The sequence below is a fragment of the Grampus griseus genome (genome assembly GCF_964374135.1).
Source record: "Grampus griseus genome assembly, chromosome: 10".
Classification (NCBI taxonomy): domain Eukaryota; kingdom Metazoa; phylum Chordata; class Mammalia; order Artiodactyla; family Delphinidae; genus Grampus; species Grampus griseus.
In genome coordinates this window covers 30,423,916-30,451,353 of record NC_139004.1, presented here as the reverse complement: position 1 = coordinate 30,451,353, position 27,438 = coordinate 30,423,916, and positions in this window count along the sequence as shown.

Below are 27,438 nucleotides of genomic sequence, written 5' to 3'. Positions count from 1 at the left end.
ACACACAGGTCTACTATCTCTTACTCTTTTTCTTTCTCCTTCTTCAATGCTTTAAAACCAAAAAAAAAAAAGAACCCACAGAATTTTATTTCTTGAGAAATCTTTGAGATCATGGAGTTGAACCCCGTATCCAGCCCAGAGTGGGGCTGTGTTTTGTCTGAGGTCACTCAGCCAGCTGAAGCCCCTTGTGACCTGATGAGGTGGAATCAGGAGCTCTGGATTCTCACTTCAGCCCAGCCACCAACAAGCTGAGGACCCTCGACAGGGCACTTCCTGCACTAGTTAGGACTCTAGGCTATAAGTGACAGAAACCCAACTAACGAACCTTGGCAAAGAGGGACTTCAATCACTCATGCAATCTGGAAAGGAAGGGGTGGGGCTGGGGGAGGTGGCAACCGGGAACTTGGAGTTGCTAGAAGTCTCTCTGTGGCCTTCCTCTACTTTTACCTACCTCAGATGGGATTTCTCTACACAGTGGAGCCATAGCTGCTGCCTGCTCTGGACTCACTTTCCCCAGATTTATCACTGAAAAGGGAAGGGCTTCTTTCTTTAGCTCTAGCTTTAAAAGCACCAGGAAAGGTCTTTGGTCATGTGATCCACCCTTTGGGCCAATCACTGAAGCTAGTCAACTGTGATTGGCTGAGGTTGATAAACTACCGTGTCTGGGGGCTTTGGAGTCTTGAAGGTGTGAAGGGTGAGAAAGGAGGGGCAGGGCCTTTGAAGAAGCTGGTGGGGAGCATAGACATAACCACGGCAAGTCACTGTGGGCCAGGCAGCAAATGATTTGTGTGACCTCCACTCTCTCTCTCCAGGTTTTATCTTCTTATCCCTCCTGTGTGGTAATATGGAAGGAAAATGGGTCCGAAGTGGAACAAACAGGATTTGCTTGAAGAGAGGTCCCCCTATATGTGTTTCCTAGGAGGAGGAACACTTTAATACCCATTGTCCCATGGAGAGGGGCCAATTCATACTTGTTACCTGGAAAAGAGCAGAAACCCAAGTCCACTTCCTGGTCCTTGAAACTCAAGCTCATTAAATCGAAAGTTCTAGCTTGATGACAGACTCTTTTAGAAAATAACAGCATTGTTGTCTAAACTGTGAGCCTCAGACTTTGGCCCACGCCTGTTGTTGTTACTGTTGTTATTATTACTGTTAGTATTTAAAGCTTGCTAATGGAAACATAGCTTCAGGACCTGAAAGTTATTTATTTTGCACTCCTATAGACCTAATTGTTGAGTCCCTTCCAGGCTTAAGAAAAGGGTTTTTTTTTTTTTTTTTTTTAATGTATAGTTGAGCTTCTTTTTTTTTTTACAGTAGACTTTAAAAAAATTTATTTATTTTTGGCTGGGTTGGGTCTTCATTGCTGTGCGCGGGCTTTCTCTAGTTGCAGCGAGTGGGGGCCAGTCTTTATTGTGGCGCACGGGCTTCTCTTTGCAGTGGCTTCTCTTGTTGAGGAGCACGGAATCTATGCGTGTGGGCTTCAGTAGTTGCAGCATGTGGGCTCAGTAGTTGTGGCACACGAGCCCTAGAGCACGTGGGCTTCAGTAGTTGTGGCATGTGGGCTCAGTAGCGTGGCACACGGGCTCTAGAGTGCAGGCTCAGTAGTTGTGGCACACGGACTTAGTTGCTCCACGGCATGTGGGATCTTCCCGGAACAGGGATCGAACCCCTGTCCCCATTGGCAGGTGGATCCTTAACCACTGCGCCACCAGGGAAGTCCAGGAAACGGCTTTGTTTGACTGAATCTTCTGAATAGCTGATTGACTAACAAGCAACCTTTTTTTAATATATATATCTTAGGGCTGAAAATCCCAGCAGAATTTATCAGCCCCTTTCCCCATCTCGTAAGAGGACTTCGACGGAGAGGCAGCTCTGGAAGCAGCAAGGTCTTAGGCAGAAATCAGGTATAAAGCTGTTGGCTCTTTCTGAAATTCATCTCTTGTCTATTTTTTACACAACCTGGTCCAATAAGGTCCAGCTTTGTCATCTTCTCTACTACTTCTTGACATCTTTGTAAAAGGTAAAACTTTATTATCATTAGTTACTAGACACAAGGAGTTCACTTTTTCAGTGGATCCCTGATGCTTCTAAAGGGCTACGTCTGCTGTTGCTCTAGCTTTGCTCTGGGTTTATTTTCATGGCTGACTAATGAGGAGTGACTCTGTGGGGAGGAGTGAAGTGAAGAGCGAGAGGGCCAGTCTCTGCTGAATCCTGATTGGCTGAAATCTGGCTGTGACCTGATGGGGCAAATGTCTGTCAGCCTCACACATTCAAGGCAGCGTATTGTTGGGCAACAGCTCCAGAAGGGAAGTAAAGCTGCGTTTAATTTATCTTTTACATAGCGTAGAGAAGCGTTTAAAATTGTTCTAAGCACATAGCCAAAAATGTCTGGTTCAATAGATTCTGCACTTGGACATTCCCCAAGACACAATGTCTCTCCTTGAAAGAAGACAAAAATATAAAGGATGGGGCTTCCCTGGTGGTGCAGTGGTTGAGAGTCCGCCTGCCGATGCAGGGGACATGGGTTCGTGCCCTGGTCCGGGAATATCCCACATGCTGCGGAGTGGCTGGGCCCATGAGCCATGGCCGCTGGGTCTGCACGTGCGGAGCCTGTGCTCCGCAACGGGAGGGGCCACAACAGTGAGAGGCCCATGTACGCAAAAAAAAAAAAAGAAAAAAAATATATAAAGGATACGTAGATTGTGTAGTCCGTGCAAACTGCCCTTTGTGAATGATGTGGACGATGATGCGCCTGATGGCGGGGTAGCCCCCATCCCTGTGCTGGGAGAGCTGGGACCTGGTTTACCGAGGCCTGAGGTCTGCAGTTGCCTTGTCACCTTACAGAGGGTGTAGCCTCTGATAGTGAATACAATTGAGTCTTTGTCTAATGACAGAGTTACTCAGAGATAGAATTATGAGCATAAATAATCACTTAAAGGAACTGTTGAATTTGGGCTGGATGTGAACTGATCCCAGGGTTTATTCTGGAAGTTGAGCTTTTAAAGAAAATGCAGACCATTTCTCTTAAGAGTGTAGTTGTCGTATCGTCTTGATTTTTGGCTCCTCGAGGTTTTATTATATTGAAGAGTTGGAATGGTGGAGGTGGAGAGAATTTAGAGTGGGTTGCCGTAGAACTAAGAAGGCAAAAGCCAGGTGTAGACATGACCAAGACCAGCTTTAAAGATGTACTGATAAACTCAGCCTCCTCTGGCATGGCCTTCTCCCCGACACCCTACCCTTGGCTGCATTAGAGGATGTGGCGTTCCGGAGAATTTACCAGCTGAATATACTGCAGTGGCCACCTGAACCCCAAATACCCACTGAAAAGACCTTCCTTTAGAGAAACCAAGTAGAAAATGGTCCTGACATCCCATTCAGGGCCATATATCTCTTTGACAATTTCCTCTTCTCCATCTTCCTTCTTCTTTCCTTCTGGAACTCTGATTAGAAATGTTAGCCCTCTTCATCCTATCCTCCAGGTCTCTTAATGGCCTCTGGTCCCCGTAGGTCTTCCTCTGCTCTAGATTCCTACGCAACTTCTGGTTTATGCTATGAAACTGAATACCGACATCATTTCTTCTGCCATTGCATGTTTTAGTCTTGCCTGCCTCACTAGACCAGAAGTCCCTTGAGGACGGTGAACCTGTCTTATGTGCCATTTGTGTTCCCATGACACTTGGCTCAGTGCTTGATATAGTAAGTGCTCAATAAATACCCCATTGGTACAGGCCCATTAATTTATGCTCTTAAGTTGTACCCGAGCCTGAATCTTACATATGTGACCTCTTAGGAGCCAGATGAGAGCATTGGACCAGGGCACACTCATTTTTTCTCTGTCAGCCCTTGGAGGATACAGTGCTCTGCTCCATTTGCCTCAGCAGGCTTCCTTTGGACTGCACCTTCACCTTAATGATCTTTCCAGCCCGGGGGGCTTACCTGTGTCATGGGAACTCAACCTCTTGGCTCCTCTATCTGGGCTTTTCAAGCCAGCCCTGTTTGGCTGCATTCCAGGTTCCAGAAATACAATCCAAGGGCATGCCTTGGAATTCTGAGGGACTGAGAGCCACCTCTGAACAGCAACTTAGAGTTTGACATGTGACTACTGGCTGTGAAGCCCTGGGCTCTGAGCCTTAGTTTCCTTATTTGTAAAATGGGAATGATGTGGTAGTGAAAAATAATTGAGTAATGAAGGTGAAAGTCCTTACCAAATGTTGGGTACAATTATTGTTAGCAAAACGACATTAAATGATGGCTGTAACCATTAGACACAGGAAACACAGAAAATAATCTGTACATCAGTTTTGGAAAAATAAAGTTAAACTATATTATTCCGCCTGTCTTTTATAGCTTTATTTTTTAAATTAATTAATTAATTATTGGCTGCGTTGGGTCTTTGTTGCTGCACACTGGCTTTCTCTAGTTGCGGCGAGCAGGGGCCACTCTTGGTTGTGGTGAGCAGGCTTCTCATTGCAGTGGCTTCTCTTGTTGCGGAGCACGGGCTCTAGGCGTGAGGGCTTCAGTAGTTGTGGCACGCGGGCTCAGTAGTTGTGGCTTGCAGGCTCTAGAGCACACGCTCAGTAGTTGTGGCACACGGGCTTAGTTGCTCCGCGGCATGTGGGATCTTCCTGGACCAGGGCTCGAACCCGTGTCCCCTGCATTGGCAGGCGGATTCTTAACCACTGTGCCACCAGGGAAGTCCATTCAGCCTGTCTTTTAAAAGATTACTTTAAAAAACTCTATCAATCTGACTTTCATCAAAAAGTGCTGAAAGGAAAGAAAACCAGATTTTTTTCTGAGCTGCAAAATAAAGTTTAAAAAAAAGGAGGGAGAATTGAGTGGTTTATTTAAAACTCTGAGCACCTTGAAACTATTTGAAACCCCGTGTCGTCTTTAAATCACGTTGCTCCCAAGTTAATAGGTAAGATTACAGCCAGGAAGAAAAGAGTAACAGGAAATAAGGGAGAGGGTTTAAAACATAAAAAGTGTCAGGCTTCAGAACTTCAGGAATGCTGAATTCCATCTCGAGTCCCAGCATCCTGCCCCTTAAGCCTTTCGTAAGGCCACTGCCTTTGCAAGGATCATCTTCTCAGCTGCAAACTTCTTGAAATCAAAGCCACATGCAAACCTCACTGCTCCACCCTGTGCCCTCCTCCAGCTCCTAGAGCCAGTTCCTGCTCTCGCTGGGGGCTGGGACACCTGAATCTTGAAGCCTTTGTAAGAGGCAAATTCATCTTATGGCAGCAGAGATAGAAAGAGTGATGTCATTACAATAGATGCCCTTTGTCTTTTTTTTTTTTTAAAATCGTTATTCAAACAACGAGTTTAATGAGTCATAGTTACGGACATGGGCTCATTTCTACCCAACCACACAGTACTCTATGAAGTGAATAGGAGAGGTTAAATTCCCATTTTAGAGACGAGAAAACTGAGACTTGCTCAGAGTCCCAGTGCTCATTCCCTGCGGAATGAAAGCTCAGGTTTTTGTCTCTCTTATTCTCCTGGGACTATGCAGGGTTGAGGCAGTTACAGCACCACCACCCATGAAAAAACCGATCCCAGGAGCATTAAGAATTGCCTGTAAGAGAACCAGCTGTAAATCCACACTTGTCATTGGGTTTAGGGTCTACTCGGGTAATTCAGGATGATCTTGTTTCGAGATCCTTAACTTAATTTCATCTGCAGAGACCCATTTTCTAAATAAATCCGTGTTTACAGATTCTGGGGATTAGTATGTAGGCACGTCTCTTGCGGGCCACCATTCAAACCATTGCAGTGTTTTCCATGCATTACACCGTTCAGTCCTCAAACGGTGGTCACCCCGTGGGGTAAGTAATAGCATTGTCCTGGTTTTACAGATGAAGAAGCTGAGAGAGGTCTGTCACTGTCAGAGTTCTACGGCCCGCCAGTGGCAGAGCTGGGGTATGAAACCCAGAGGGGGGCCCAGGCTCTCCCTTCTCCTCTCCACCGCATGATTCTGCCTCCTTGTGATGTTTGCAAGAGAAAACACTCCAGGTGATAAAGAAATTACGCATTTGTAACCTGTCCTTGGCAGGTGGGGGAGGTGTGTTAGGGGTCCTAGAAAGGAGAGAAGATTTGGCCACAGAGACAGGGCCCTGACAGGAGGGAGGACAGATGGAGCGAGGCCCGAGGAGGAAGACAGCTCCCGAGTGAGTCTGCTTTGAGTGTGTGTGAGTGTGTGAGTGTGTCTGTGCTGGTGGCTGGGCACTGGGCCCTCCAGAGCGATGAGGTCTCACCCTGGCTGCTTATGTGGGCTCCTGGCTTGATCTTTTCCACAAGAGCAGGTGTGGATTCGTGGTACCCTGAGGAAGGGAGGACGAGCCGTGGGGGTCACGTCGGGGCACAGGAGGAGGACAGCAGCCACGGGAGGGGCGACCCTGGGGATGGACACCTCCTAGGAGTCTCTGGATCAGGGGGCAGAGCTGCTCTCCGACATTCACACGGGATGAGACTGGAGCCCTCTGTTTGGCTATTAGGGGAGGGCCGGGGTGGTCCAGGCCCCAGGAAGTTGGCGAGGGCCATCTGGCATGTGGAGGGGGCTCCTCCCCGGCGTGGCTGACTGAAAGTACCACCCTCCCGGGAAGCATGGCGAGGACGTGCCCACAGGAGAGGAAGCAGCCCTCGCAGCTGGCTGTGCAGGGGGCAGCTAGCAGCTGCAGGGAGCCCCGGGGAGGACGCCCTTCTCTGCCCATGTCTTTCCTCCTCCGCAAGGCTCTTCTGGGAAGGTAGGGATGTGAGGACTGGAGCTGGGGGTGGGGACAGAATTTGCTTTGGTTTTTCTCTGCTTCATCTCCCTGATATGCTGTCTTCCTGCTTTTCACCCTCACTGCCATGTTGGCCTCAAAATGGAAAAGTGACCTTCCCAGAGAAAGGCAGGGACACCCCAAAGAAAGACTCCCTGACCCCCAAACCTCTCCTGGCTCCTCTGGCTGGGTTCTCACTAAAGGCTGCAGGAGGCCACCTACAACAGGAGTTTTGAGGCAAAGAGAATGAGATGTGTGACAGCCCGTCATGGACCCCACGGTCCTACACAAGTGCCAAGTGGCAAGGTATCTCCAACAGCTGGACGCCTGGTACAGTCACCGGGGGAGCTGGGCTCGACGGCAGCCGAGGAGTCAGGGGCAAAATGCAAAGAGACCCAGTGGCTCCATTTCACTCTGGTCCTTACAACATTGTCCCTACTGATCTGGTTCTCGGTGCCACGCACCTGTCCGCTTTTCTGTCCTCCCCGGCAGTGCCTTACGCCAGGTAGAGCCAATTAAGGGGCTCACCTGGCGCCACGCTCAGGTGGGAATCTTGGCTGCTGTCCCCTCCCTCCTGGCCCAGCAAGGCTGCCCGGCTCCTGTGTGGGAGAGGGTGGAGGGAAAACAGATGATGTGTTGACATCCTGCGGATTAGCGAATAGGACAAAGATGAGATTTCTTTGGGCTTCTCCAAAGGCTACGGCAACCCTGGAGACCACGTGGTCCAGGTGGGCTAACTGCGAGATGGAGAAAGGCCGCCCAACTGGCACTGGAATTTTCCTGAGTGAGAAATAAGCCTTTATTGTGCTAAGTCACCGAGATTTGGAGGCTTACTAGTTGGTTGCTAGCATTAATTGCTTTGTTGAATGTAACCCTTTACATCAAAATAGCCCCTTCAGTTATGTACTATCACTTGCTTTTCATAACAACCCTAGGAAGTGGTTTGGTTTCCATTCTTCCCATTTTACAGATAAGCAAACTATAGCAGTGAACTGCCCAAGGTCATGCCGCTAGAAAATAAGCAGCAGGACGGTTGAAAGTTAAGGAGAAGCACAGAGAGGGCGATAAGAGCTAAATGAAGAGACCGCCCACCTGGTTTAGAGACCCAGGTAGAGGGCCAGGCTGACAGTGGGGTAGAAGGAAGGAAAGAAGGGAGAGTTTCAAGGAAAATCTTGGCTCCTTCTTCCATATCCTTAGCCTCATGGCCAACTTTGGACCCTTGGAAGGCAAGGGGTCCCTGGGTAAGACACCCAGCACCAGGGAGGTAGGACCATGGAAATGTGTCTCTGGGGACTCAAGTGCCTGGTTCTAGGTGTGCTCTGGTTAGGAAGGTGAGTGGCAATAAAACCACTGAGACTTTGCAAAAAATTAAACATGGCAGAATGAGGTGTCCAATGAACCCTCTGCCCCAAAGCTGCCCCTCGTTCTAACCAGACTGTCATTGCTCAACCTGCTTTGGGGGCCCTCTTTGGGGTGTGCCCGTTTGCCAGCCACATCCTTTATAGCTAAGCCACGTAAGTGCTGGTTCTGTTTTTCTCTTTCTGTACTGTTTTAAGTTTATTTTTTGAATAGATAACGTATATAGGGTTCAAACATTAAAAAATATTTAAAAGTATAGCATAAAAAGGCACTCTTCCACCCATGTCCCCACCCTTCCATCTGACAGGTAACTGTTGCTGTTAGTTCATTATTCCCATGCAGATTTTATTTTGTAAATTTATGAGATAATTGAAATATGCATTATTTTTATCCTTGCTTTTCTTGTGAACAGTGTGACACTATACTGCATCCTGCTTTTTTCACTTACCACATCTTGGAAGTATTTCCATATAATAATAAAGAGCATAAAGATTGCTCTCTCTCTTTTCAACAGATGTATAGATTGTAAGAATGCCACAATTTGTTCAACTAGTTCCCCACTGATATACATTTAGGTTTTTTCTAACCTTTTGCTATTAAAAATCATCATGCAGTGAATATCTTCCACATATGACAGTTTGCAGGTATTCAATATACCTGAAGGGTAAATCCCTAAAAGAGGAATTGCTGTGTCAAAGCATATAGGTATTTTGTATTTTGATAGATACGAAATTGCCCTCTATAGGGGTTTATTGTGACAATTTTTATTCGTATCAGCAATATGTGAGAGTGCCACTTTCTGCACAGTTCCACCGACAGAATGTGTGTTCAAACTTTCAGATTTTTGTCATTCTGATAGGAAAAAAGTGAAATAGTGTTAATTTACATTTCTCTTTTTATGAGTGAGGTTATAATGTATTTTCAAATGCTTAAGAGAGACTTGTAGTTCTTTTCTTAAAAAATTATGTTTCTCTCATTTACTTGTTTTTGTGCTGTGTTGTTGGTCTTTTTCTTTTGAATTTTATTTTATTTATTTATTTATAGAGCAGGTTCTTATTAGTTATCATTTTATACATATTAGTATATGTATGTCAATCCAATCTCCCAATTCATCACACCACCACTCCCTCCGTTGATCTTTTTCTTATTAATTTGCAGGAGCTCTTTATTTATTATGGACATTAGCTGTTTGTCAATGAGATAAGTTGTGAACGTTTCTTCCTGGTTTCTTCCTGGTTTGACTTAAATTTTTTTTGTTTTTTTGCTTAGGATTAGTTTGTTTGGTTTTTTTTTTGCCATGCAGAAGCTTTGATTTTCACATAATCAAATCATACTTTCTCTTTATAATATGGATATTCTGATAGAGTTAGAAAGGCCTTCTCTACTCCAAGGTTTTTAAAGAATTCTCCCATGTCTTTTTCTTGCACTTTTATAGTTTTATTATCTTTTAAGTCCTTGACCAATTTTGAATTTTCTAATTGAGTGAGCCCAAGTTTATTTTTATCTAGCTTGCTAGCAAGACATTCCAATGCCACTTATTGAATAATCTAGTTTCTTTATCAATGATTTGAAATGCCACCTTTATCATAACAAATCTTATGTTATTTTGACCCATTTCTGGTCTTTCTATTCTGTTCCATCCGTGTATCTATTTATGTGCCAGTATCTCAGTTCTTTAAAACACTGAACATGTTTTAATATCTGGTAGCGTAAGACCTTCTCATTTCTCTTCCTTTCCAGTGTTGTCTGTTATTCTTACTTGTTTTTATCTCTACGTGAAATTTAGAACCATATACTCTGGTTCGAAAGATACATGCTAGCATTTTTTTTTGGAATTCATTCAATTAAAACAGTAATTGAGGAGAGATTGACATTTTATTTTGACATTGAATCTTCCTCTCCAAGATTGTGCTGTGACTTTCATTTGTTTGAGTCTTCCTTTTGCCTCTCTATCAGTTCTAGTCTTGTCTACAGAGGTACGGCTTTTGGGAGATGGAAACATTTCCAAGTCCACGAGTAGGTTTGATGTGTTCATCATGACAGCAATAGGTAAGGGCCCGGCTTGGTCTCCACTCATCTCCCGCTGGACCAAAGCTTACTTGCTTCTCCCTTATGTGATGTTGGTTTGGGGTTTGGGGGGAGAGGGGAAGGTCTGTCACCAACAGATAGAAAAAGACATGAGAGAGGGGGCCATGGAGGTGGGGAGAGAGACACCATCTGGGTACCCAGAACTGAAAGTCAGCAATCTCAGACAAAGATAGAAAGAAAGGGCAGGAGTGGATTGACTGCGGGCTACCGGTGATGTCTGCAGGAAGGTGGGGAGGAAGAGAAACCAGAAGGGCAGGCAACAGCAAAGGATGGGTGAGGAGGAGGAGAGGGAAGATGAGGAGGAGTGCGGGGAGGGAGAGGTGAGGGAGGGGGAGGGGGAGGAGAGGGAGGAGAGGGCGTCTGGTCAGGAGCACATGCCAGTGAGGCCCTAAGGAGACCACAGCCCTTCAAGGACCAGGTGATGTCTTCATGTCAGCATCTTCTTTATATGTAATAAATACAATATATATAAAAGTATAAAACATATATACTCTGTTTACTGAATGGTTATGAAGTCAACTTCCTTTCAACCACCACAAGGTCAAGAAACAGAATGTTCACCAGCACCTCGGAACCTCCCTATTGTGTGTCTCCAAGAGGTGACCACTGCCCTGATGCTTTATGACCAGAAGACAACAGTTATTATGATAAAGGAAAAAAGCATTGAAAAATTCAAGACCAGGACTGAAATGTGCCAGAGAGGGGATTGGAACCTAGGCTAAGAAGGGATGCTGTTTCTGTTCCAGGACTTTTTCGAGCTCCTGATCCCTATGCACTCCATGCCTTGACTCCATTCCCCAAAGGGAGAAATCTGAGAGCTCCCCCTACATGGGTCCCACCCCGGGCCACCGAGAGGTGCCCCCGGGCCCAGAGAGCCCACCTGATTCATGAGGAGGGGACCATGAGTAGGGCTTTTGGCAAATTATCCGACACGAAGGTCATAAGGCAAGAGGCTGGCCCCTGGTGTTCGAGGGCAGAGCTTCGGTAGTTCCGGAGTTTGATTGGTCCCAGGAGGTAACTGGGAAATTTACTGAGGCTCAGTTTGAATTGCTGCTGCTGTGGGGAGCATGGGGGAGGGGGTCACATGACAGCCAGCACCCCTGTCCTCCTCTCATGGGTGCACCTTGGGACTTTGTTTCTTGGTGAGGGAAGACCTTCCAAAGAGAAAGCGTTACTGGTAATCTACAAGATGGTGGCCTGGGAGTGGAAAATAGGTGCAGAAAACGCATGATTCTCAATGCCAGGGGCCTGGAAAGACATCTTTGCTTTTGGGAGTTGGAGTATTTGCATCCGCCCTCGACCAGTCAGGAGCAAAAAGGGGTGTGGCCCACATTAGACTTAGAGCAGTGGGAAGCTGGGAAGTGGTGCCGGGCTGGTCAAGGTCAAGGCAATGCAGACAGACTGAGGATGCTGAGAACGGAGTGGGGGATGGGCAGGTGGCTCTGGAACAAGAGTGTGCTGGGGTGGGTGGCCTGCCTGTGTGTGGCTGGCCCCATGGTGAGGGGTCTGGCCTCTTGGCCCAAAGGAACCACAGGGAATAAGGTTGGGGCTTATGCTCTCCTCCACAAGGGTATTTAGGAAGGAGCTCTGTTGTTTCCTTTCAGGTAATGGAAAGACCAAAGTTATTCAGTCCCTTCATGTTCTGTGAGGCCAGGCACAGAGGACAGACTGTGCCTATGTGGTGGTCTGTGAGGAATCTTTGTGGGGTTCTAAAAGCCCCCCCTGGGCCCCACAACATCTCCCTAGCACCCTTTTGATATCTGGAAATGCCTACCCAAAGGGAAGTCTTTGGCTTGACAATGTTGCTGGAAAGCCCATAATCAATGAGTCCTGCAGTCAAAGCCACATCTCAGTGAGGTCCACCTGACTGCCAGGTTCAAAACTGCGGTCCTGCCACCCTAAACTTCCGGTTCCCCTTATCCTGCCCTATTTTGTTTTTATGCACTTTTACTTAACATACAATACCCTTTGCCTGTTTATTTTCTATGTCCTCCTACCAGAATGTATGCTCCACGAAGCCAGAGGTTTTTGTCTACCATGTTCATGGATACCACCCCAGCACCTAGAAGGACATTTGGCATATAGTGGGCACCCAGCAAACCTCTGCTGAATGAACTGAAGGTCGATAAACTGACGATGCTGAGGTTGGGATGAAGCTTGTGCAATATTTTAATCCACAACTCCTAACCTTTTTCAGTAGGCTTCTTTTAAGCTCAAAACATTTCACAGATACATGTATAATAGTAGCTATACTTGGAAAGTACAAAGTGCTTTTAAATGAATTTGTGCTGTATTAATCTATATACATTTGAGAAGTGGTATGTTATATTCTCTGTTTATATCCATTTATGTGACATACCAACACTGCTGAACATATATATGGAGTCACAAACTGTTGGCAATAAGTCTGAGGGCACCAAGGGCCCGTAACCCACAGGTCAGACGGCCTTTGGGAGATGGAAACATCCCTGAATCCACAGTATGGTTGATCTGTTCATCATGACAGCAATAGCTAAGGGCCCTGCTTGGTCTCCACTCATCTCCCTCTGGACCGAAGTTCACTGGCTTCTCCCTCATGTGGTGTTGGGTTTGGGTTTTGGGGAAGAGCGGAGGGTCTGTCACCAACAGATAGAGAGACAAGGGAGGGGGCGATGGAGGTGGGGAGAGAGGCACCACCTGGGTATCCAGAACTGAAAGTCAGCAATCTTGGACAAAGCTAGGAAGAAAGGGGCAGGTGTTTAAACCATTTGAAACCATTAGCAGCTGTGAACAATTGAGCACTTACTGCCTTTTATTTATCAGAAAGCTAGATGCCAAGGGTTTAGAAAGGCTGACAGTTAAGTTTTGAGTGGCTGGGGGGGGAGTAGGAAATAGGGATTTAAGATGACCATGGGCTTTGGAGCTATCAAGATTATTTCATATTTTCACTCCTGCAGGGACATCTGGGTGATCAGAAAGATACTTCTGTCTTTGCATCTGGGTCATGGAGAGGAAATGTGATGGTGAGTGTTAGGTGCTGAGTGGAGTACCTGCTACTCAACAAATGTTCCTTCTCCCTAAAAGGTCTGAGGGAGGGACAGTGTCCCGGGAGGCCCTGGGGGAGGGCACTGAAGCAGGGACGAGGAGGCGCTGAAAGATGGGCTGAGGGTGTCTTGTGCCGGGGTCGACGGGGCGATCTTCAACAGTTCAGGGAATCAGGGCTCTCGGCGGGTGCAGGGGACAGTTATTTTCTGGTCCCCGGAAGCATCAACTTGGGGCAGGTAGGCGGAGTCCCTGGATGCATTTGCGACGGGTGAGGGGCGCTGCAGTTCCCACAAGTGGGAACCATGTGTTCCTTGCTGAGTAGCTGATGAGATGCAGTCCCCTAAGTAGAGAGAGAGAGTCCTGTTTGAAGCCTCAAACTGAGACTCTAATTCTAATCAGCATTTTAATTTCAGTACATTTGGCAAAATAAAAACAGATGTGAGGAGAGCCAGGAAAAAAAGACAAGAGAGCTCTCTTCCTTGCCTTTCAACCCTCCAGCTTTTGGAGACACTTGGCTATTTGGGCTTCTTGCCCTCTCCTCACTTCTCTTCTAGACTTGCCAGGGAACATAATACCTGCCAACAGGCCTGTGCTCTCATCCCCTGACCCCCAAGAAGCCTTCTGCGTTCCCGATTGGGGCCGATCCCCTGCATTGCTCTGTACGAGTGTCTGTCATTTCAGATGGGCTTTGTGGCCGGACCAGTCACACAGACGTGAGCCACAGAGATGGCAGTGGGTCTATTTTCAAGAGATTGGGCTGTGAGCAAGTCGCAAACAAAACCAGAGAACACGGCCCATCGCCCCAGAGCACCACTTTCCAGCTACTGATGGGTTTGGCCTCGGTCCTCCGTGTTTTTGTGGGTCGGGCGAGAAGTGTCCACTTACATAGGATGTAATTTTAAAGAGCTCAAAGATGTCCAACTACCCTTTGGCCTGAAATAGAAATTCTCCTCCTGGGAGACATGCCTTCAGGTCAAGGAGGCTCCCATCAAAAAGAAACAGCTAACCAGAGAGGGGCAGCCTGCTTTACCATAAGCAGGCATCAACATCCGAGCAGGCTTTTATATTTTGAAGGGGGAGGGTCCACGGTAAAGGGTATTAACATACGTACGTAGGACAGGCACCTTTTGATACGGAGGTGAGTGCAGGAAAAGCCCTGCGGCCAGTGGAGGAAGTTTCTAGTGAGAGGAGCTGCTTGGGGACCTGGCAACTAGCAAAATTGTATTGAGAAGTACAGAGAGGTAATAAGTCTCGATTTCACCGGCTTCACTGTCTTGGTCGACTGACTGCGGATTCAGGGCCACTCGTTGGTCCAAAAGTTCATGGAACTAGAAATTAATTGGCGACTCTGCCAGTGCTCTCCTGTTATTCTACTATGTTCTGCAAGGGAAGTGGAACTCCCCCTCCCGTCTACCCCAGTTCGACCTAAACATCAGGAACTAATCCCCTCTCAAGGCTCCATGTTGGAGGGCGGGGCAATGACTTTGCCCCTTGACCACCCCTGGGGGGTGGGGCGAGTTGGATGTGTGCCCTTTCGTTGTGCTGTCTGGGTGTGGAAGCAACCTGCAACCTGGTTTTGCTCTGTCTACCAGGGAAGTTAATTCAACGCAGAGACCCTGAGCAGGCTACTGCTTCTTTGGTGCTATAAAGCTGGACGGTCTCAAACGAAGATTGTACTTGGGTCAGCTGCTAAGAAGGAAGTAAAGCAAGAAATATTTAATATTCTCAATATTTCCTATATGCAAAGTTCTCTGCCAGCACCAAGGGGGATTCAGGAGGAACAGAAGTTGTGAGTGGGAGGGGGTGGGAGGGGCACACTTTCCATTGCTTGGGGTGGTCCTAGCTTATATCTGTTGTTCTGATGTAATTTTTTTTTTTTTTCTGTTTTAAACCTCTGTGTTTTGGGATAATCTGTCATATAGCTGTAGATAACTAATACAGGAAGTGAACAGGAAAAGGAGGAAAACATGTAATAGAATCTGATGTAATTCTTATACGCATATAATTCTTACATTATATGCACCATACATTATATGTTAATCTTCAGTATAAAAATGCTGCCAGGAGCTCACAGTGTAGTGAGCTCATGTTTCTGGAATGAGTGAAGTGAGATAAAGCTGGACTGCAGGTGGCCAGTGCCTTACTGGGATCCCTGTCCAAAGAGAGAACCAGCATTCTGCCTTCATTAGCTACTCAGGTTCCTGCGGGAGCTCCAGGTAGCACAGCTGCCGGGCACCATAAGCATCCGTTCCATGTTGGGAGCACCTCTGGAGACATCTCTCATGTCTATGGTGTGAAGGGTGCCCCCTAGAGTTGTGCCTCACGGCGCCCTGGATCTTGGGTTTAGAAAATGCTTAGAGGTCGTCGTCGTGTTCCAGCTGTTCATTCTCAGCTGGGAGCCTGCCTTGTGTATCTTCATAGGTCCTGGCACAAGTTCATGCAACAGAGCAGTTCTCCAAGAAATGAGGGTTGAATGGAGCCATATTTAATCATCAACCCCTAACATGAGCCCTTCAAAGACCTTCACTGAAGGTGGTCTGACCCAATGGTTCTCAACCATGGCTGGGGAGACATTAAGATGACTCATGTGCCTTTTATTTTTATATTGAGTTATATGAGCTGTTTATATATTTTGGATATTAACCCCTTATTGGTCATATCATTTGCAGATGTGATATCTATCTATCTATATCTATCTATCTATCATCTACAATGGAATACGACTCAGCCATAAAAAGAGAATGAAATCTTGCCATTTGCAACAACATGGATGGACCTAGAGAATATTATGCTTAGTGAAATATGTCAGAGAAAGACCAATACTGTATGTTGCCACTTATATGTGCAATCTAAAAAATACAACAAACGAATATAACAAAACAGAAACAGACTCAGAGATAGAGAGAACAAACTAGTGGTTACCAGTGGGAAGAGGGAAATGGGGAGGGGCAAGATAGGGGTAGGGGAGTAAGAGGCACAAACTACTGCATATAAAATAAATAAGCTATGAGGACATACTGTACAGCACAGGGACTATAGCCTATATTTTATAATAACCTTATAAAGTATAATCTATAAAAATATAAGAGAAAAACAAATACTGTATGCTAACACATATATATGGAAACTAAAAAAAAATGGTTCTGAAGAACCTAGGGGCAGGACAGGAATAAAGATGCAGACATAGAGAATGGACTTGAGGACACAGGGAGGGGGAAGGGTAAGCTGGGACGATGTGAGAGAGTGGCATGGACATATATACACTACCAAATGTAAATAGATAGCTAGTGGGAAGCAGCCGCATAGCACAGGGAGATCAGCTCGGTGCTTTGTGACCACCTAGAGGGGTGGGATAGGGAGGGTGGGAGGGAGATGCAAGAGGGAGGGGATATGGGGATATATGTATATGTATAGCTGATTCACTTCGTTATACAGCAGAAACTAATACAACATTGTCAGCAATTATGCTCCAATAAAGATGTTAAAAAAAAGAAAAAAATATTGAAGCACTATGTTGTACATCTGAAACTGATATAATATTATAAATAAGCTATACTTCAATTTTAAAAAGATGCGTGTGTCTGAGCCCTTCACAGGTATATGGTATCAGCAACTGGGTGGTGAGGGCTGGCATGTATGGGGTCCTGATATAGGGTGGTCACGGGAGGTCAGAACCTCCTGAGGGCCAGCTCCCCACTGATGGCTCTCACAGCCTATTTGCTGGTTCTCTTCTGAGGTGCTGACTCTGGTACAGAGAAAAAATCCAGGCTGTAGGGCTTCTGTTGGGGCAGGTTGTGATGCTAGGAGTTGCTGATGAGGGGCGCAGGGCCTCTGCTCTGGAGAAGGGATGGGTGGGATGTGTCTCTATTGCTCTCTTCAAGTGGTAGTGTGGCAGAGCTCTTCAAGTGGTAGTGTGGGGATTTGAACACAGGCCGGCAGGCTCCGTAGTCCACGCTTTGCCTCTGTCTGAAGATACAGTTTATATCAAGGCTAGAAAAGAAGCTTGTCCTCCCTTGTCCTGGGACAACTTGTGACATTGACACAGTTTGCTGTGGAGTCCCCGTCCTCTCCCCCTGGGCTGTCCCTTTCCTTTTGTGATGGTCCAGATACCCAGAACCCTTCACTTCTCCATGTTTCTGCCCTTGGCTCCAGTATGGCTGGTGTGGTTCAAGGTACTCTGATTACATCCTCTTATCAGATCTTCCTGGTAGCTCATGACGGTGACCCTCCTCTCTCAATTTACAGATGGGAGATAGTTCTTTTGGTTTTTCGGGTTTTTTTTTTTTTTTTTTTACCTTTTTATTTTATATTGGAGTATAGCCGATTAACAATATTGTGGTAGTTTCAGGTGCACAGCAAAGTGACTCAGCCATACATAGACACATAGCCATTCTCCCCCAGACTCCCCTCCCACCCAGGCTGCCGCATAACATTGAGCAGAGCTCCCCGTGCTCTACGGTAGTGCTTTTTGGATCACACAACACGGCCTCCCTTCCTCAAGGGTCCTGGTTTCTGGCAGGGGGCTCGGGGCGGGGGGGAGAATATCCCAGGTCAGAGAGCAGTGTGGACAGAAGCTCTGAGGCATCCTGGCCCTTTGGGGAATCTGCAGGTGTTGCGTGGTTGGTGCATGGTCAGAAGAGGACTAGGGGCCTGGCCTGGGCTCTTTGCTCAGCTCAAGCCCGGAGGGTTGTGGTGACCCCTGTCAGTCCTCACACGAGCTTCCCAACAGTACCTCACGCACCTGCCCAGCTTACAAAGTCTTCCCATTCACCTCTGGGTCTGCATTCAGGGTGGGTTAGAGAGACCAGCAAGCCCATGAGTTGGGATGGGGGTTTCTAGGCCTTATCTTCCAGCCCCTCTTCTGGACTACAGTGAGATGTCACTCAATCTCTAATGACACTGTGTCCTCAGCTATAAAATAGGTGAGGGCGTGAAGGTAGATGTACCTGTTTGGTGAGCAGGCAGCTGAGATGGGGAAGGGCTTCTTGGGAGGGGGTGTTATATCCAGGTACCTTCCGGGAGGAGGCTGGGCTGCCTGGGGGGCAGCATGGAGGTGCCTGGAGACAGGCAGAGGCAGAAGAGGGCTTGTCTCTGAAGGGGAGGCGGATGCTGGCAGACAAATGCAGGTGGTCACGGCTCCCTCTTCACTCCTGTTCTGAGAGTCCATAAGTTGAGTGAGTCCATCTGGCGAACTCACCTCTGTGGTTTCCTTCCTGGCTCGCCAGGGAGAACCCGCATGGTCATTATGATGCTCTTGCCTTCCGATTCTCTGAGAATATTTGCCTCAGTGAAGCAGAATCTCATACTCCAGAGACCCAACATTTCCGGCAGATTTCTGATCGCCTGATCTCTGCTCTGAGGCAAGAAAACCTTTGGGTTCCATCATTTTCCAAATGTCCACAGCCACCCTCCATCTTTCCTGAATGAAAATGAAAGTCACAGGTGGTGGCTCTGGTCCTTGTGTCTTGGCTGGGTGAAGCCTTCATCCCCGATTCAGAGGGGCCCCGGGGCAGCCACTCTGTGTCCCAGAATTTCCAAGAAGTCTTGATTTCAAACAGTCTGCCATGTTGGGAGGCCACGTGTCAGGCCAGGGCCAGATGAATGTGTCCTGATTTTTGTTTCAGAAAATATGGTCAGCATAACTGGGGAGAGAGAAATTGGAAAGAACAGTAATTGGAGCCTGGTCCTGGGCATGAGGTGGAAACCACAGAGAGTCTCTGTTTCAGTTTGCTTAAGCAATGGTAGCTATCACAACCTATCAGGGTGGAGGGGCTGTCAACATCAAGGTCGTCTGGTTCAGCCTCAGTCTTTCCATAAACATGTTCTGGTGGCTTTGAGCGCTGGCTCCAAGTCAGGCAGAGGCGGGGTTGCATCCTGCCTGTGCTACTTCCTAACTGTGACCTTGGGCAGGATGCTTAACTTCCAGCTCCACAGTGTGTAAACCTGAAAGAATAATGACATCTATGTTGCAGGGTTGGTTTTAGGGCTAAACAAACAAATGAATGGAAATGGGTTAGCCCAGCACCTGATTCTATAGCGGTTACCATCCTCTTCCTCCTTGCCGCCGTGTGCCCGGCGCTGTGCTGAATGTGGAGGCACCAGGGTGAACAGGACGTGCGGTAAACACTGCTCAGCGCCTGCTCTTTATCTAATCTTTCTCCCTTTCTCTCTTTTCTCCTTCCCTGCCCTCTGCCTTCCTCCCTCCCTCCCCTCTCCCTCCCTCCCTCCCTTTCTTCCTTCCATGATGGACCCTGGTTTATTCAGGGTGGAAAGTGTCCCTCTAAAAACCACTATGTTTCAATTTTTTTATTGGCTGCTAGAGGTGGTCATGTGAGATGTAGGTGGGAGTCACTGGGTGGGATCTAGCAAGATTCTTTAAAAGGAGATGATGCTAGAGGTGGCGTAGCCACCTGTGACAATGATGGGACAAGCATGATGACAAAAGCCACATGCTAAAGCAGAGCAGGAAGAGAGAGAAGGAATTGGGCCCTTAACAGCAGAGTTGGCCAAGTAGGACCCATAGGTCAAACCTGACCTGCCATCTGTTTTTGTCAATAAAGCTTTATTGAAACACTGCCATGCCCATTCCTTTATGTATTATCTGTGGCTGCTTTCACATTACAGTGGCAGAATGGAGTAGTGGTGACAGAGTCTGTGTGGCCAGCAAAGCCTAAACTATTGATGGTCTGACTTTTTCAGAAGAAGTTTGCCGACCCCTGTTTAATGGCCAACAGGGGATTAAACTTGTGCCAACTCTGGATTGCTTATCCCTGAGTGTCTTACCGACGGCAATATAAATCCCTACATGAATCATTTAATTTAGTGGGTATTTTGCTTTCTGACTCTCTGATGCAATAGGAGAAAGTGCACTGCCCTCCCACAGGATTGCTTCTGGATTTGCCAAGATGTTGCAAGCTTCTGCTGGAAGACCCAGGAACAGGTGTTATCTGTGAGGAGTCGTAGGTGGCAAGTGACAGAAACCCCCTCTAACTGATCAAAGCTGGAAGGATATTTTTTGGACGGGTAAGGAAAGGTTTGAGACCTGGTCTGAGTTAGGGCAGGTACTAGGCAGTTCGGGGCAGGAGTACCAGGAATCAGTCTCTCCCTGAGGCTGGAGGTAGAGTGAATGATGGAACTCTTGGCTATAGCAGGGAAGCACCTCTGTTAATAGTCCCTTCACACAGTTCATTACCATGGGAGAGAAGTTCATTTCCAAAAAGGGAATCAGGATGCTACTGGAGTGCCAAACCAGTGAGGGGCCATATCACAGGAAGGATAATCTAAAATAACCCTGTCATCATTGTGCAGAGCTAGCTGGTTCCCCTTCCCCCAATATCAGTTCTCCCCTCTTCTCCCATGGTCATAGAATCTCCAATTTTTCAGCAGGTTGCATGGCCACCCAGAATAAGGATGAGTTTCCCAGTTTCCTTTGCAGCCAAGGGAGGGCATATGACTACGTTGTTGACATTGGAATGAGAGTAAAAGTGAGGTATGCAACTTCTGGGATGTGAACTTAAAGGGTGTGGTCTTCCCCCTTCCTGCTGCTGGGAATGTGGATGTGCTTCTCCATCTTGGACCTTGTGGGTGAGAGCATCAACCTTGGGGAAGCAGTGCATCAGGGAGCCTGGATCCATGACGTCATGGAATCATCAAACCAGTCCTGGACCACTCACCTCCAGAAGGCATTTACCATAGCAGAAAGACACTTCTCTTCTGTTTAAGCCATTGTTAGTTCTGGTCTCTGTAGTTACTGATCATTGACTTCCAGGAAGCAATGACTCAGACTGAGCTGAGTGCTGAGTTCTGGTAGCTTCCATCCGGTAGATCTCCCCTTGGGAATGTACATGACATTTCTAAGTTCTCTTCCAAAAGACAGTTCATCCACTATTTCCCAGCAATCCCATCCAATCCCCACATCACTGCTGTCTTTTCAGCCCTAGTTTCTTCACTGTTATCTCTGGGACACGTCAGTCTCTGTTGGAAGCGCGTTGTTGGTCTTCATGCTCCATAACACATACACTCAGGCTAAGCAGGGTGGACCCAGGGAGACCGTCACCTACCCCACCTTAGATTCTCCATTTCACAGTTTCCCAACCAGCTTTTATAAATGGTCAGCAAATCAATATGCACCCTGAAAGCTATCATTTTAATCTTTTTCTTTAGCCCCCATAAAATATATAACATTGTATTAGTTTTCTACGGATGCTGTAACAAATTACTATAAATGTGGCTTAAAACAAGACAAATTTATACTCTTACAGGTCTGGAGGTTTGAAGTCTGACATGGGTCTCACAGGGCTAAGATCAAGGTGACAGCAGGACTGTGTTCTGGAGGCTCCAGGGGAAAATCTATTCCTTGCCCCTTCCAGCTTTGGCCACGTTCCTTGCCGCCGACATTCCTTGGCTTGTGGTCCATTCTTCCATCTTCAAGGTCAGCAACGTTGGGCCAAGTCTTTTCATGCTGCCATCTCTCTGGTTCTGACTCTTCTGCCTCTCTCGCTACCTGGAAGGACCCTTGTGATAACATAAGGAGCTAATCCAGGATAATCTTCCCATTTTAAGGTCAGCTGATTAGCAACCTTGATTCTGTCTGCAACCTTCATTCATTCTCTTTACCATGTAGCATAATATATTCACAGTTTCCAAGGACATCTTATCTTTTGCCGGGGGGGGGGGGGGGTGTCATTATTTTGCCTACTATACATATTGATGGTGGTGACTACGGCTACCACTTGGGGAAGCTTTCTGTGGGCCAGGTGCAGAGCTAAGCACTTTACATAAAGTGTCTTATTTAAACCCACGACGCTTTGGTAGGTGGAATTCTAAGATGGCCCCAGAGATCTGCCTCCTGGTGTACACGTCCTGCTTAATTCCCTCTCCTTAGGTGTGGACAGAACTGTGAACATGACAAGGTGTCACTCCTGATTAGGTCACATAATAAGGCCAAGGGGATGGGATTGTTGATGCCATGATTAGGTTATATAAGACTTTATTTTAACAGGCAGGGAGAGAGACTCTCTGGCTGGCCTTGAAGCAATGAGCTGTCATGTTGTGAAGGGCCAGTGGGGGAGGCCACATGGCCAGGAGCTGAGGGCACCTTCCAGGAGCCAAGAGAGGTCAGGCCCAAGAGCCAGCAAGAACACGGGGACCTCAAGCACACAGCTGCTAGGAGCTGGGTCTGCCAACACCTGAATGAGCTTGGAAGAACTTTCTCCCTCAGAGCCTCCAGAGGAGGGTGCAGACTGGTCAACACCTTGATTCCAGTCTTGAGACTCCCTAGCAGAGGACTCCCCCTGGATTCTGACCTGCAGAAACTGTGAGATAAGGAGTGTTTGTTTAAGGTCACCGTTTGTGGTAATTCGTTATGCACTGATATAGAACGAACACATCTCAATTTGCGAGAACCAAAGCTCAGAGAATCTAAGAAACTTGCCAAGGTCAGAGTGCTAATAAGAGGCAGAGGAGGTATTCCAACGAAGGTCTGTCTCCAAATCTGAATGTTTAACTGCTCCTGCTTCCCAACTGACACACATGAATAATAGATTTGGTGTTGGTTTTTTTTTTTTTTTAATTGTTAGTACTTCATTTGTGCCTGATGGAAACGATTTCTTTTCTGGCTTTTGGAAATGAAATGATGACTTTTCTCTTTTATCTCTGCAGTGAGATAGCCACCTGTTCTGTACCATTTGGGCATTTCTGAGCTTCTGCTGGGCTTCACATTGTAAAGCGACACTCTTGTTTTAAACACATGGCACCACACTTTAAATTCTAAAACACGCTGGATGTGTGGCCAGATTAGGGTAGAAACTTTCATTCTTTCAACCAAACTGCAAATTGACAAAAGCTATAAAGCCGTGCCAGTGAGTTCACCAAATAAGTCCATGCGGTAAGCAAGCCAATGTCTTGATCTAGTCTTAGAGAATCATTGACATTGCACATAAGTACATGACAGATGTGGGTCCTTTGAAAGGAGCCAGACGCAAATCAGTTGAAAAATGTTACTGAATTTTAGTAGTTTTTCATCGGTAGGAATTTTCTCTACCACAGATGGAAAAAACATAACTACTCTCAACTTCTACACTAGAAAGAGGCCCTCCTACTTGAAAATTGGGAGCCCCTACTTCCTGGGGGGTCATGGAAGCCCACCGCTGCCTCAACAGCCAGTAGCTGATCAGAAAAATACAGATGTTCTCTTATCTTGGGTTCTTTGCTCTGTGGCCTGTGCCTTTCCTCTTTGCAGGATGCTCCCATCAGCCCTTCTCATACCAATAGCATTTCACCGTTTTCTAGAATGGGGTTTGAATGAAATCATTGGTCCTCTCGAGTGATTTGTGGCTTACCCATTGGGGTGATTGGGAAGCCTGTGGAAGAACAAAGGTCCTCAGCTGATGGCTGGTAAGCCTTGTCAGGCACACAGGAAGTGCTCGATAACCCCCAGCCCAGGGGAGTGATAGCAGGTCGAAACCCATCTGAAACACAATAGGCCTGGTCTTTCCCCTACAATGGGTGAAGGACTTGTTCCTTTGGGACTCGGGGACATTATGATACTTAAGGGACCCACCCCAGCTGACTCCCTTTAACTTTTAGTTCCTCTGTTTAGAAATGCCACGTCTGTGGCTTCAAATATATCAAGAGAACCTGAAAGATAGGCAATCTGGCCAGGTTTCAAACCCACTGAAAACTCTGGCTCTAAATTTAGATGCGATCTGGAAACTTGAGTTTCAAGTTCCCCTTGCATTGGGCAAAGCCTGAATTTCAAGCTATTGCACATTTTAATTTATCTGTTCTCATCTGCTTGATGTCCCTAAACTTCTTGCTCCCTTTTCCAAACTCATCACCTTCGTACTGCATCTTCCATTTGGCTGTTGCTGTGATGTCTCTCGAATTATTTCCTGTTGTCATGACTCAGACCTTGTGCTGTGTGTCACCCTTCAGTCTTGTCTCCTTGGCCGGGCTGCAGACCCCTGTGGGCAGGGGCTGTCCTCAGGCCTCTTTCCTTCCCCCTCGGTGAAACATGCCCAGGGTCCAGCACATTGTGGTCCCAGTCAAGGCTGGAGGGTTTTCCCATCGTAAAGCTAGACACCGGGACAAGGTGTGCTCCAAACAGATTTCCAGAACCTTGGTTAGTTAATTCATTGAAAGCGTACAAGTACATAAGCAATGCCAACCTCTGGAGAACAGTGTTTTGAATGAAGAAGTTTACACAGTCTAACACAAGTTTGATGAAAACCAAGCTAAAATGCAATCCATTCAGAAAAGCTTTCCCTCAGTCCTGCCACGCTGGTGCTGGTTGACTTGTTTGTCTCCATGTTGTGGGGGGTAGAGGACTCAAAGGTTAGAATTTGGCATGTGGGGCAGGACTAGAGTTCAGCGCACATGGACCTTTTCACACCTTCACTCTGCTTTGGAAGAAAGAGAGGGTGTGTGTTTCCTAGGGCTGCCATCACGAAGCAGCACAGAGTGTGGGGGGCGGGCCTTCAACAACAGACACCGATTGTCTTACAGTCCCTGGAGGCTGGAGTTGGACACAGGTGTCTGCAGGGCCGGGACTTCTGAGGGCTGGGAGGGAACATCCGTCCCCTGCCTCTCCTCTCGCTTCTGGAGGTTTGTTGGTGATCTTTGGTGTTTCTTGGCTTGCAGGGCACATTCACCTTCATGTGATGTCCTCCTTGCTTGTGTCCACATTTCCCCTTTTTATAAGGACACCAGTCATATTGGATTAGAGGCCCACCTTAGCCTACTATGAGCTCATCTTAACTGATCATGTCCATGGCAAGCCTATTTCCAAATAAAGTCACATTCTGAGGTGTGGAGGTTAGGACTTCACACATGAATTTTTTTGGTGGGGAGGGTACAGTTCAGCCCATAACATAGACTATTGTATTCTTGTTTGACTTTATTGTTCTCCAAATCAAGGTGTGTCAATTTGATTGAGTCTGTGCCACACCTATGAATCTGGATGATAAACATCTAGAAGAAGCTAAAGGTGGGTTCCTTTCTCTCCCCAGTCCCTCCATCCATCCACCCATCCATCCATCCATCCATCCATCCAGTGATCCATCCATCCATCCATCCATCCCTCCATCCATCCACACACCCATCCATCTATCCATCTCTTGTTACACAAAACACACACACACACACACACACACACACACACACACACACACACACTTTATATAGCTGGGACTTTGGGAGTTTCTAATTGGAGTTCCCTGCCATCCCAGGAGCACTATTTGGAGTCCTGTTTGCATGTGTCCTCTTAGCAACCTCAGAGGAGTAAGGTTCAGGTTCAGAACACAGCCCTGCACTCACCAGCTGTGACCCTCAGTGACCTCCTCCTCTTTGAGCCTTGGTTTCTTCATTTGTAATGCAGCAAACACTAGAGCAGAGCCTGGCGCCCAATAGGCCCTTGAAAAATGGTGGTAGTCATTAACGTTATTACTGTCGAGTGAGGTGTGGACAGAGGGAGAGAGTGGAAGCGTGGCCTGTCTGCCGACTTCCAGGAGCTCAACACGAGACATTCCCCAGGTGGAATTCCAAGCTCTCTCACAGGCACCATGTCATTTGGTCTGTCCTCACAGCAATCCCGGAGCTATGATACATACCTTTTTGGAAATTGGATACCCCTGAGAATCTGATTAAAGCTCTGGACTCTCTTCCCCACACAGCACATATGCATGGACTGTCTGCATAAATTTGCATATGATTTCAGAGGGATTATGACTCCTCTTTAGCCCATCTTTGGAGGCTAAGAATCCACACTCAAGAGGTAGCAACCTTAAAAATCCATTTGTTCATTTGGTAAACGTTCACTGTGTGGCTGTCACACACTGGGTGCTGTGTGAGGGGAGAAAGGGCAGGCAGGGGACCTTTTCCCAAGTTGCTCACAGGCATCTAGAACCATAATCAGAACTAGAAGAGATTCACCCTTTTAGGAGAAATATAGCTGTACTTACGTCTGTGTTCAGAGGAGAGAATTCGTTTCCACCATGGGGGGTGTGTCGAATAATCAGGTGTATTCAGTGGAGGGAAGGACACTGATTTGGAAAGTGAAAGAAGAATGAGAGTTTGGCCTCAAATGATACGTTGACATTCCCAAGGTACAAGCTCCGGCGGTTCACAGAAGTGCACATGTGTTGTTACATAGGTGCACTTTCACCTCAATGTAACGAGTTGCTAGATTCCTAAAATGCTGCCCCTCTGATGGGAAGCCAGATACAATTCACACTGGGTTCTTTGAGTACGGTCTTCTAACTCAGCATCACCTCTATAACCAAGAGCACAGGTCAACCACTTGCACAAAACACACACAACATTGATGTTCCTTCTGTCTTCGGGCTTCACCTCTGTCAGGAGGGAGTGTCTGGTGTCTGACCCCCCAGGATCAATGCCACGGAGGCACAGAGCTCAGCTTTCTGTTCCTCCCCATAAACAGGAGTCTCAGATGCCCTACGAGGGCTTGGACCTGGAAAGAGCATGTCAGCGGGTAGCTGACCACTACCTTCCGTTTCTCTCTACCGGGAGAGAATTTTCTTCCTACCCCTACCTCCTCTCTTCTTTATCCACATCCCACTAATAGCCCGGAGCTGGAATTTCTCAGTGTCAGAGGACATTTTGACATGCCAGGTTCTGTTCTGCTCTAGCTGCGTTGAAAGTCTATCCTTTTGGTTCTGGTTCATAACACTTCCCTGGGAGTTTCTCTGAAAGACTTTAGTTCCTTTTGTGGTTCAGCAAAAAGCTTGGTATTTGGGTTGGGTGCAGGTTAGGGTTAGGCCAGGGCGGAGGCCCCTTCTGGTTTGGGTTTTACAGGGTGGTCATTTGCAAGACCCTTATCTCAAGCCATCCCAGATGGAAAGGGCAGGAGGATGTGGCCGGGGAACCCACTTCACAGAGAATTTGAAGAGCAGAGGAGCAGCAAGCTGGGTTTGAAGAGAAACTACAGTTTCAGGTTCCCACCGTCAAAATGAGTTTGGTGTAGCAAGAAGTTAGGAAAGTGATTTCTGCTTCAGGCTTGGCCACAGATTCGCAGTGTGCCCCCGGGTAGATCAAGTCCCCTCTCTGGGACTCAGTTTCCTTATGTGTAAAAGAAGGAAATTGGACTAGAAACCAGATGATGGCTGAGGTATCTTTCAGAGCTAAAATTTATGATGCTATGAAAACAACTTTATTTTAAATTAACTATGACTCTAAGGAAAAGACTCAA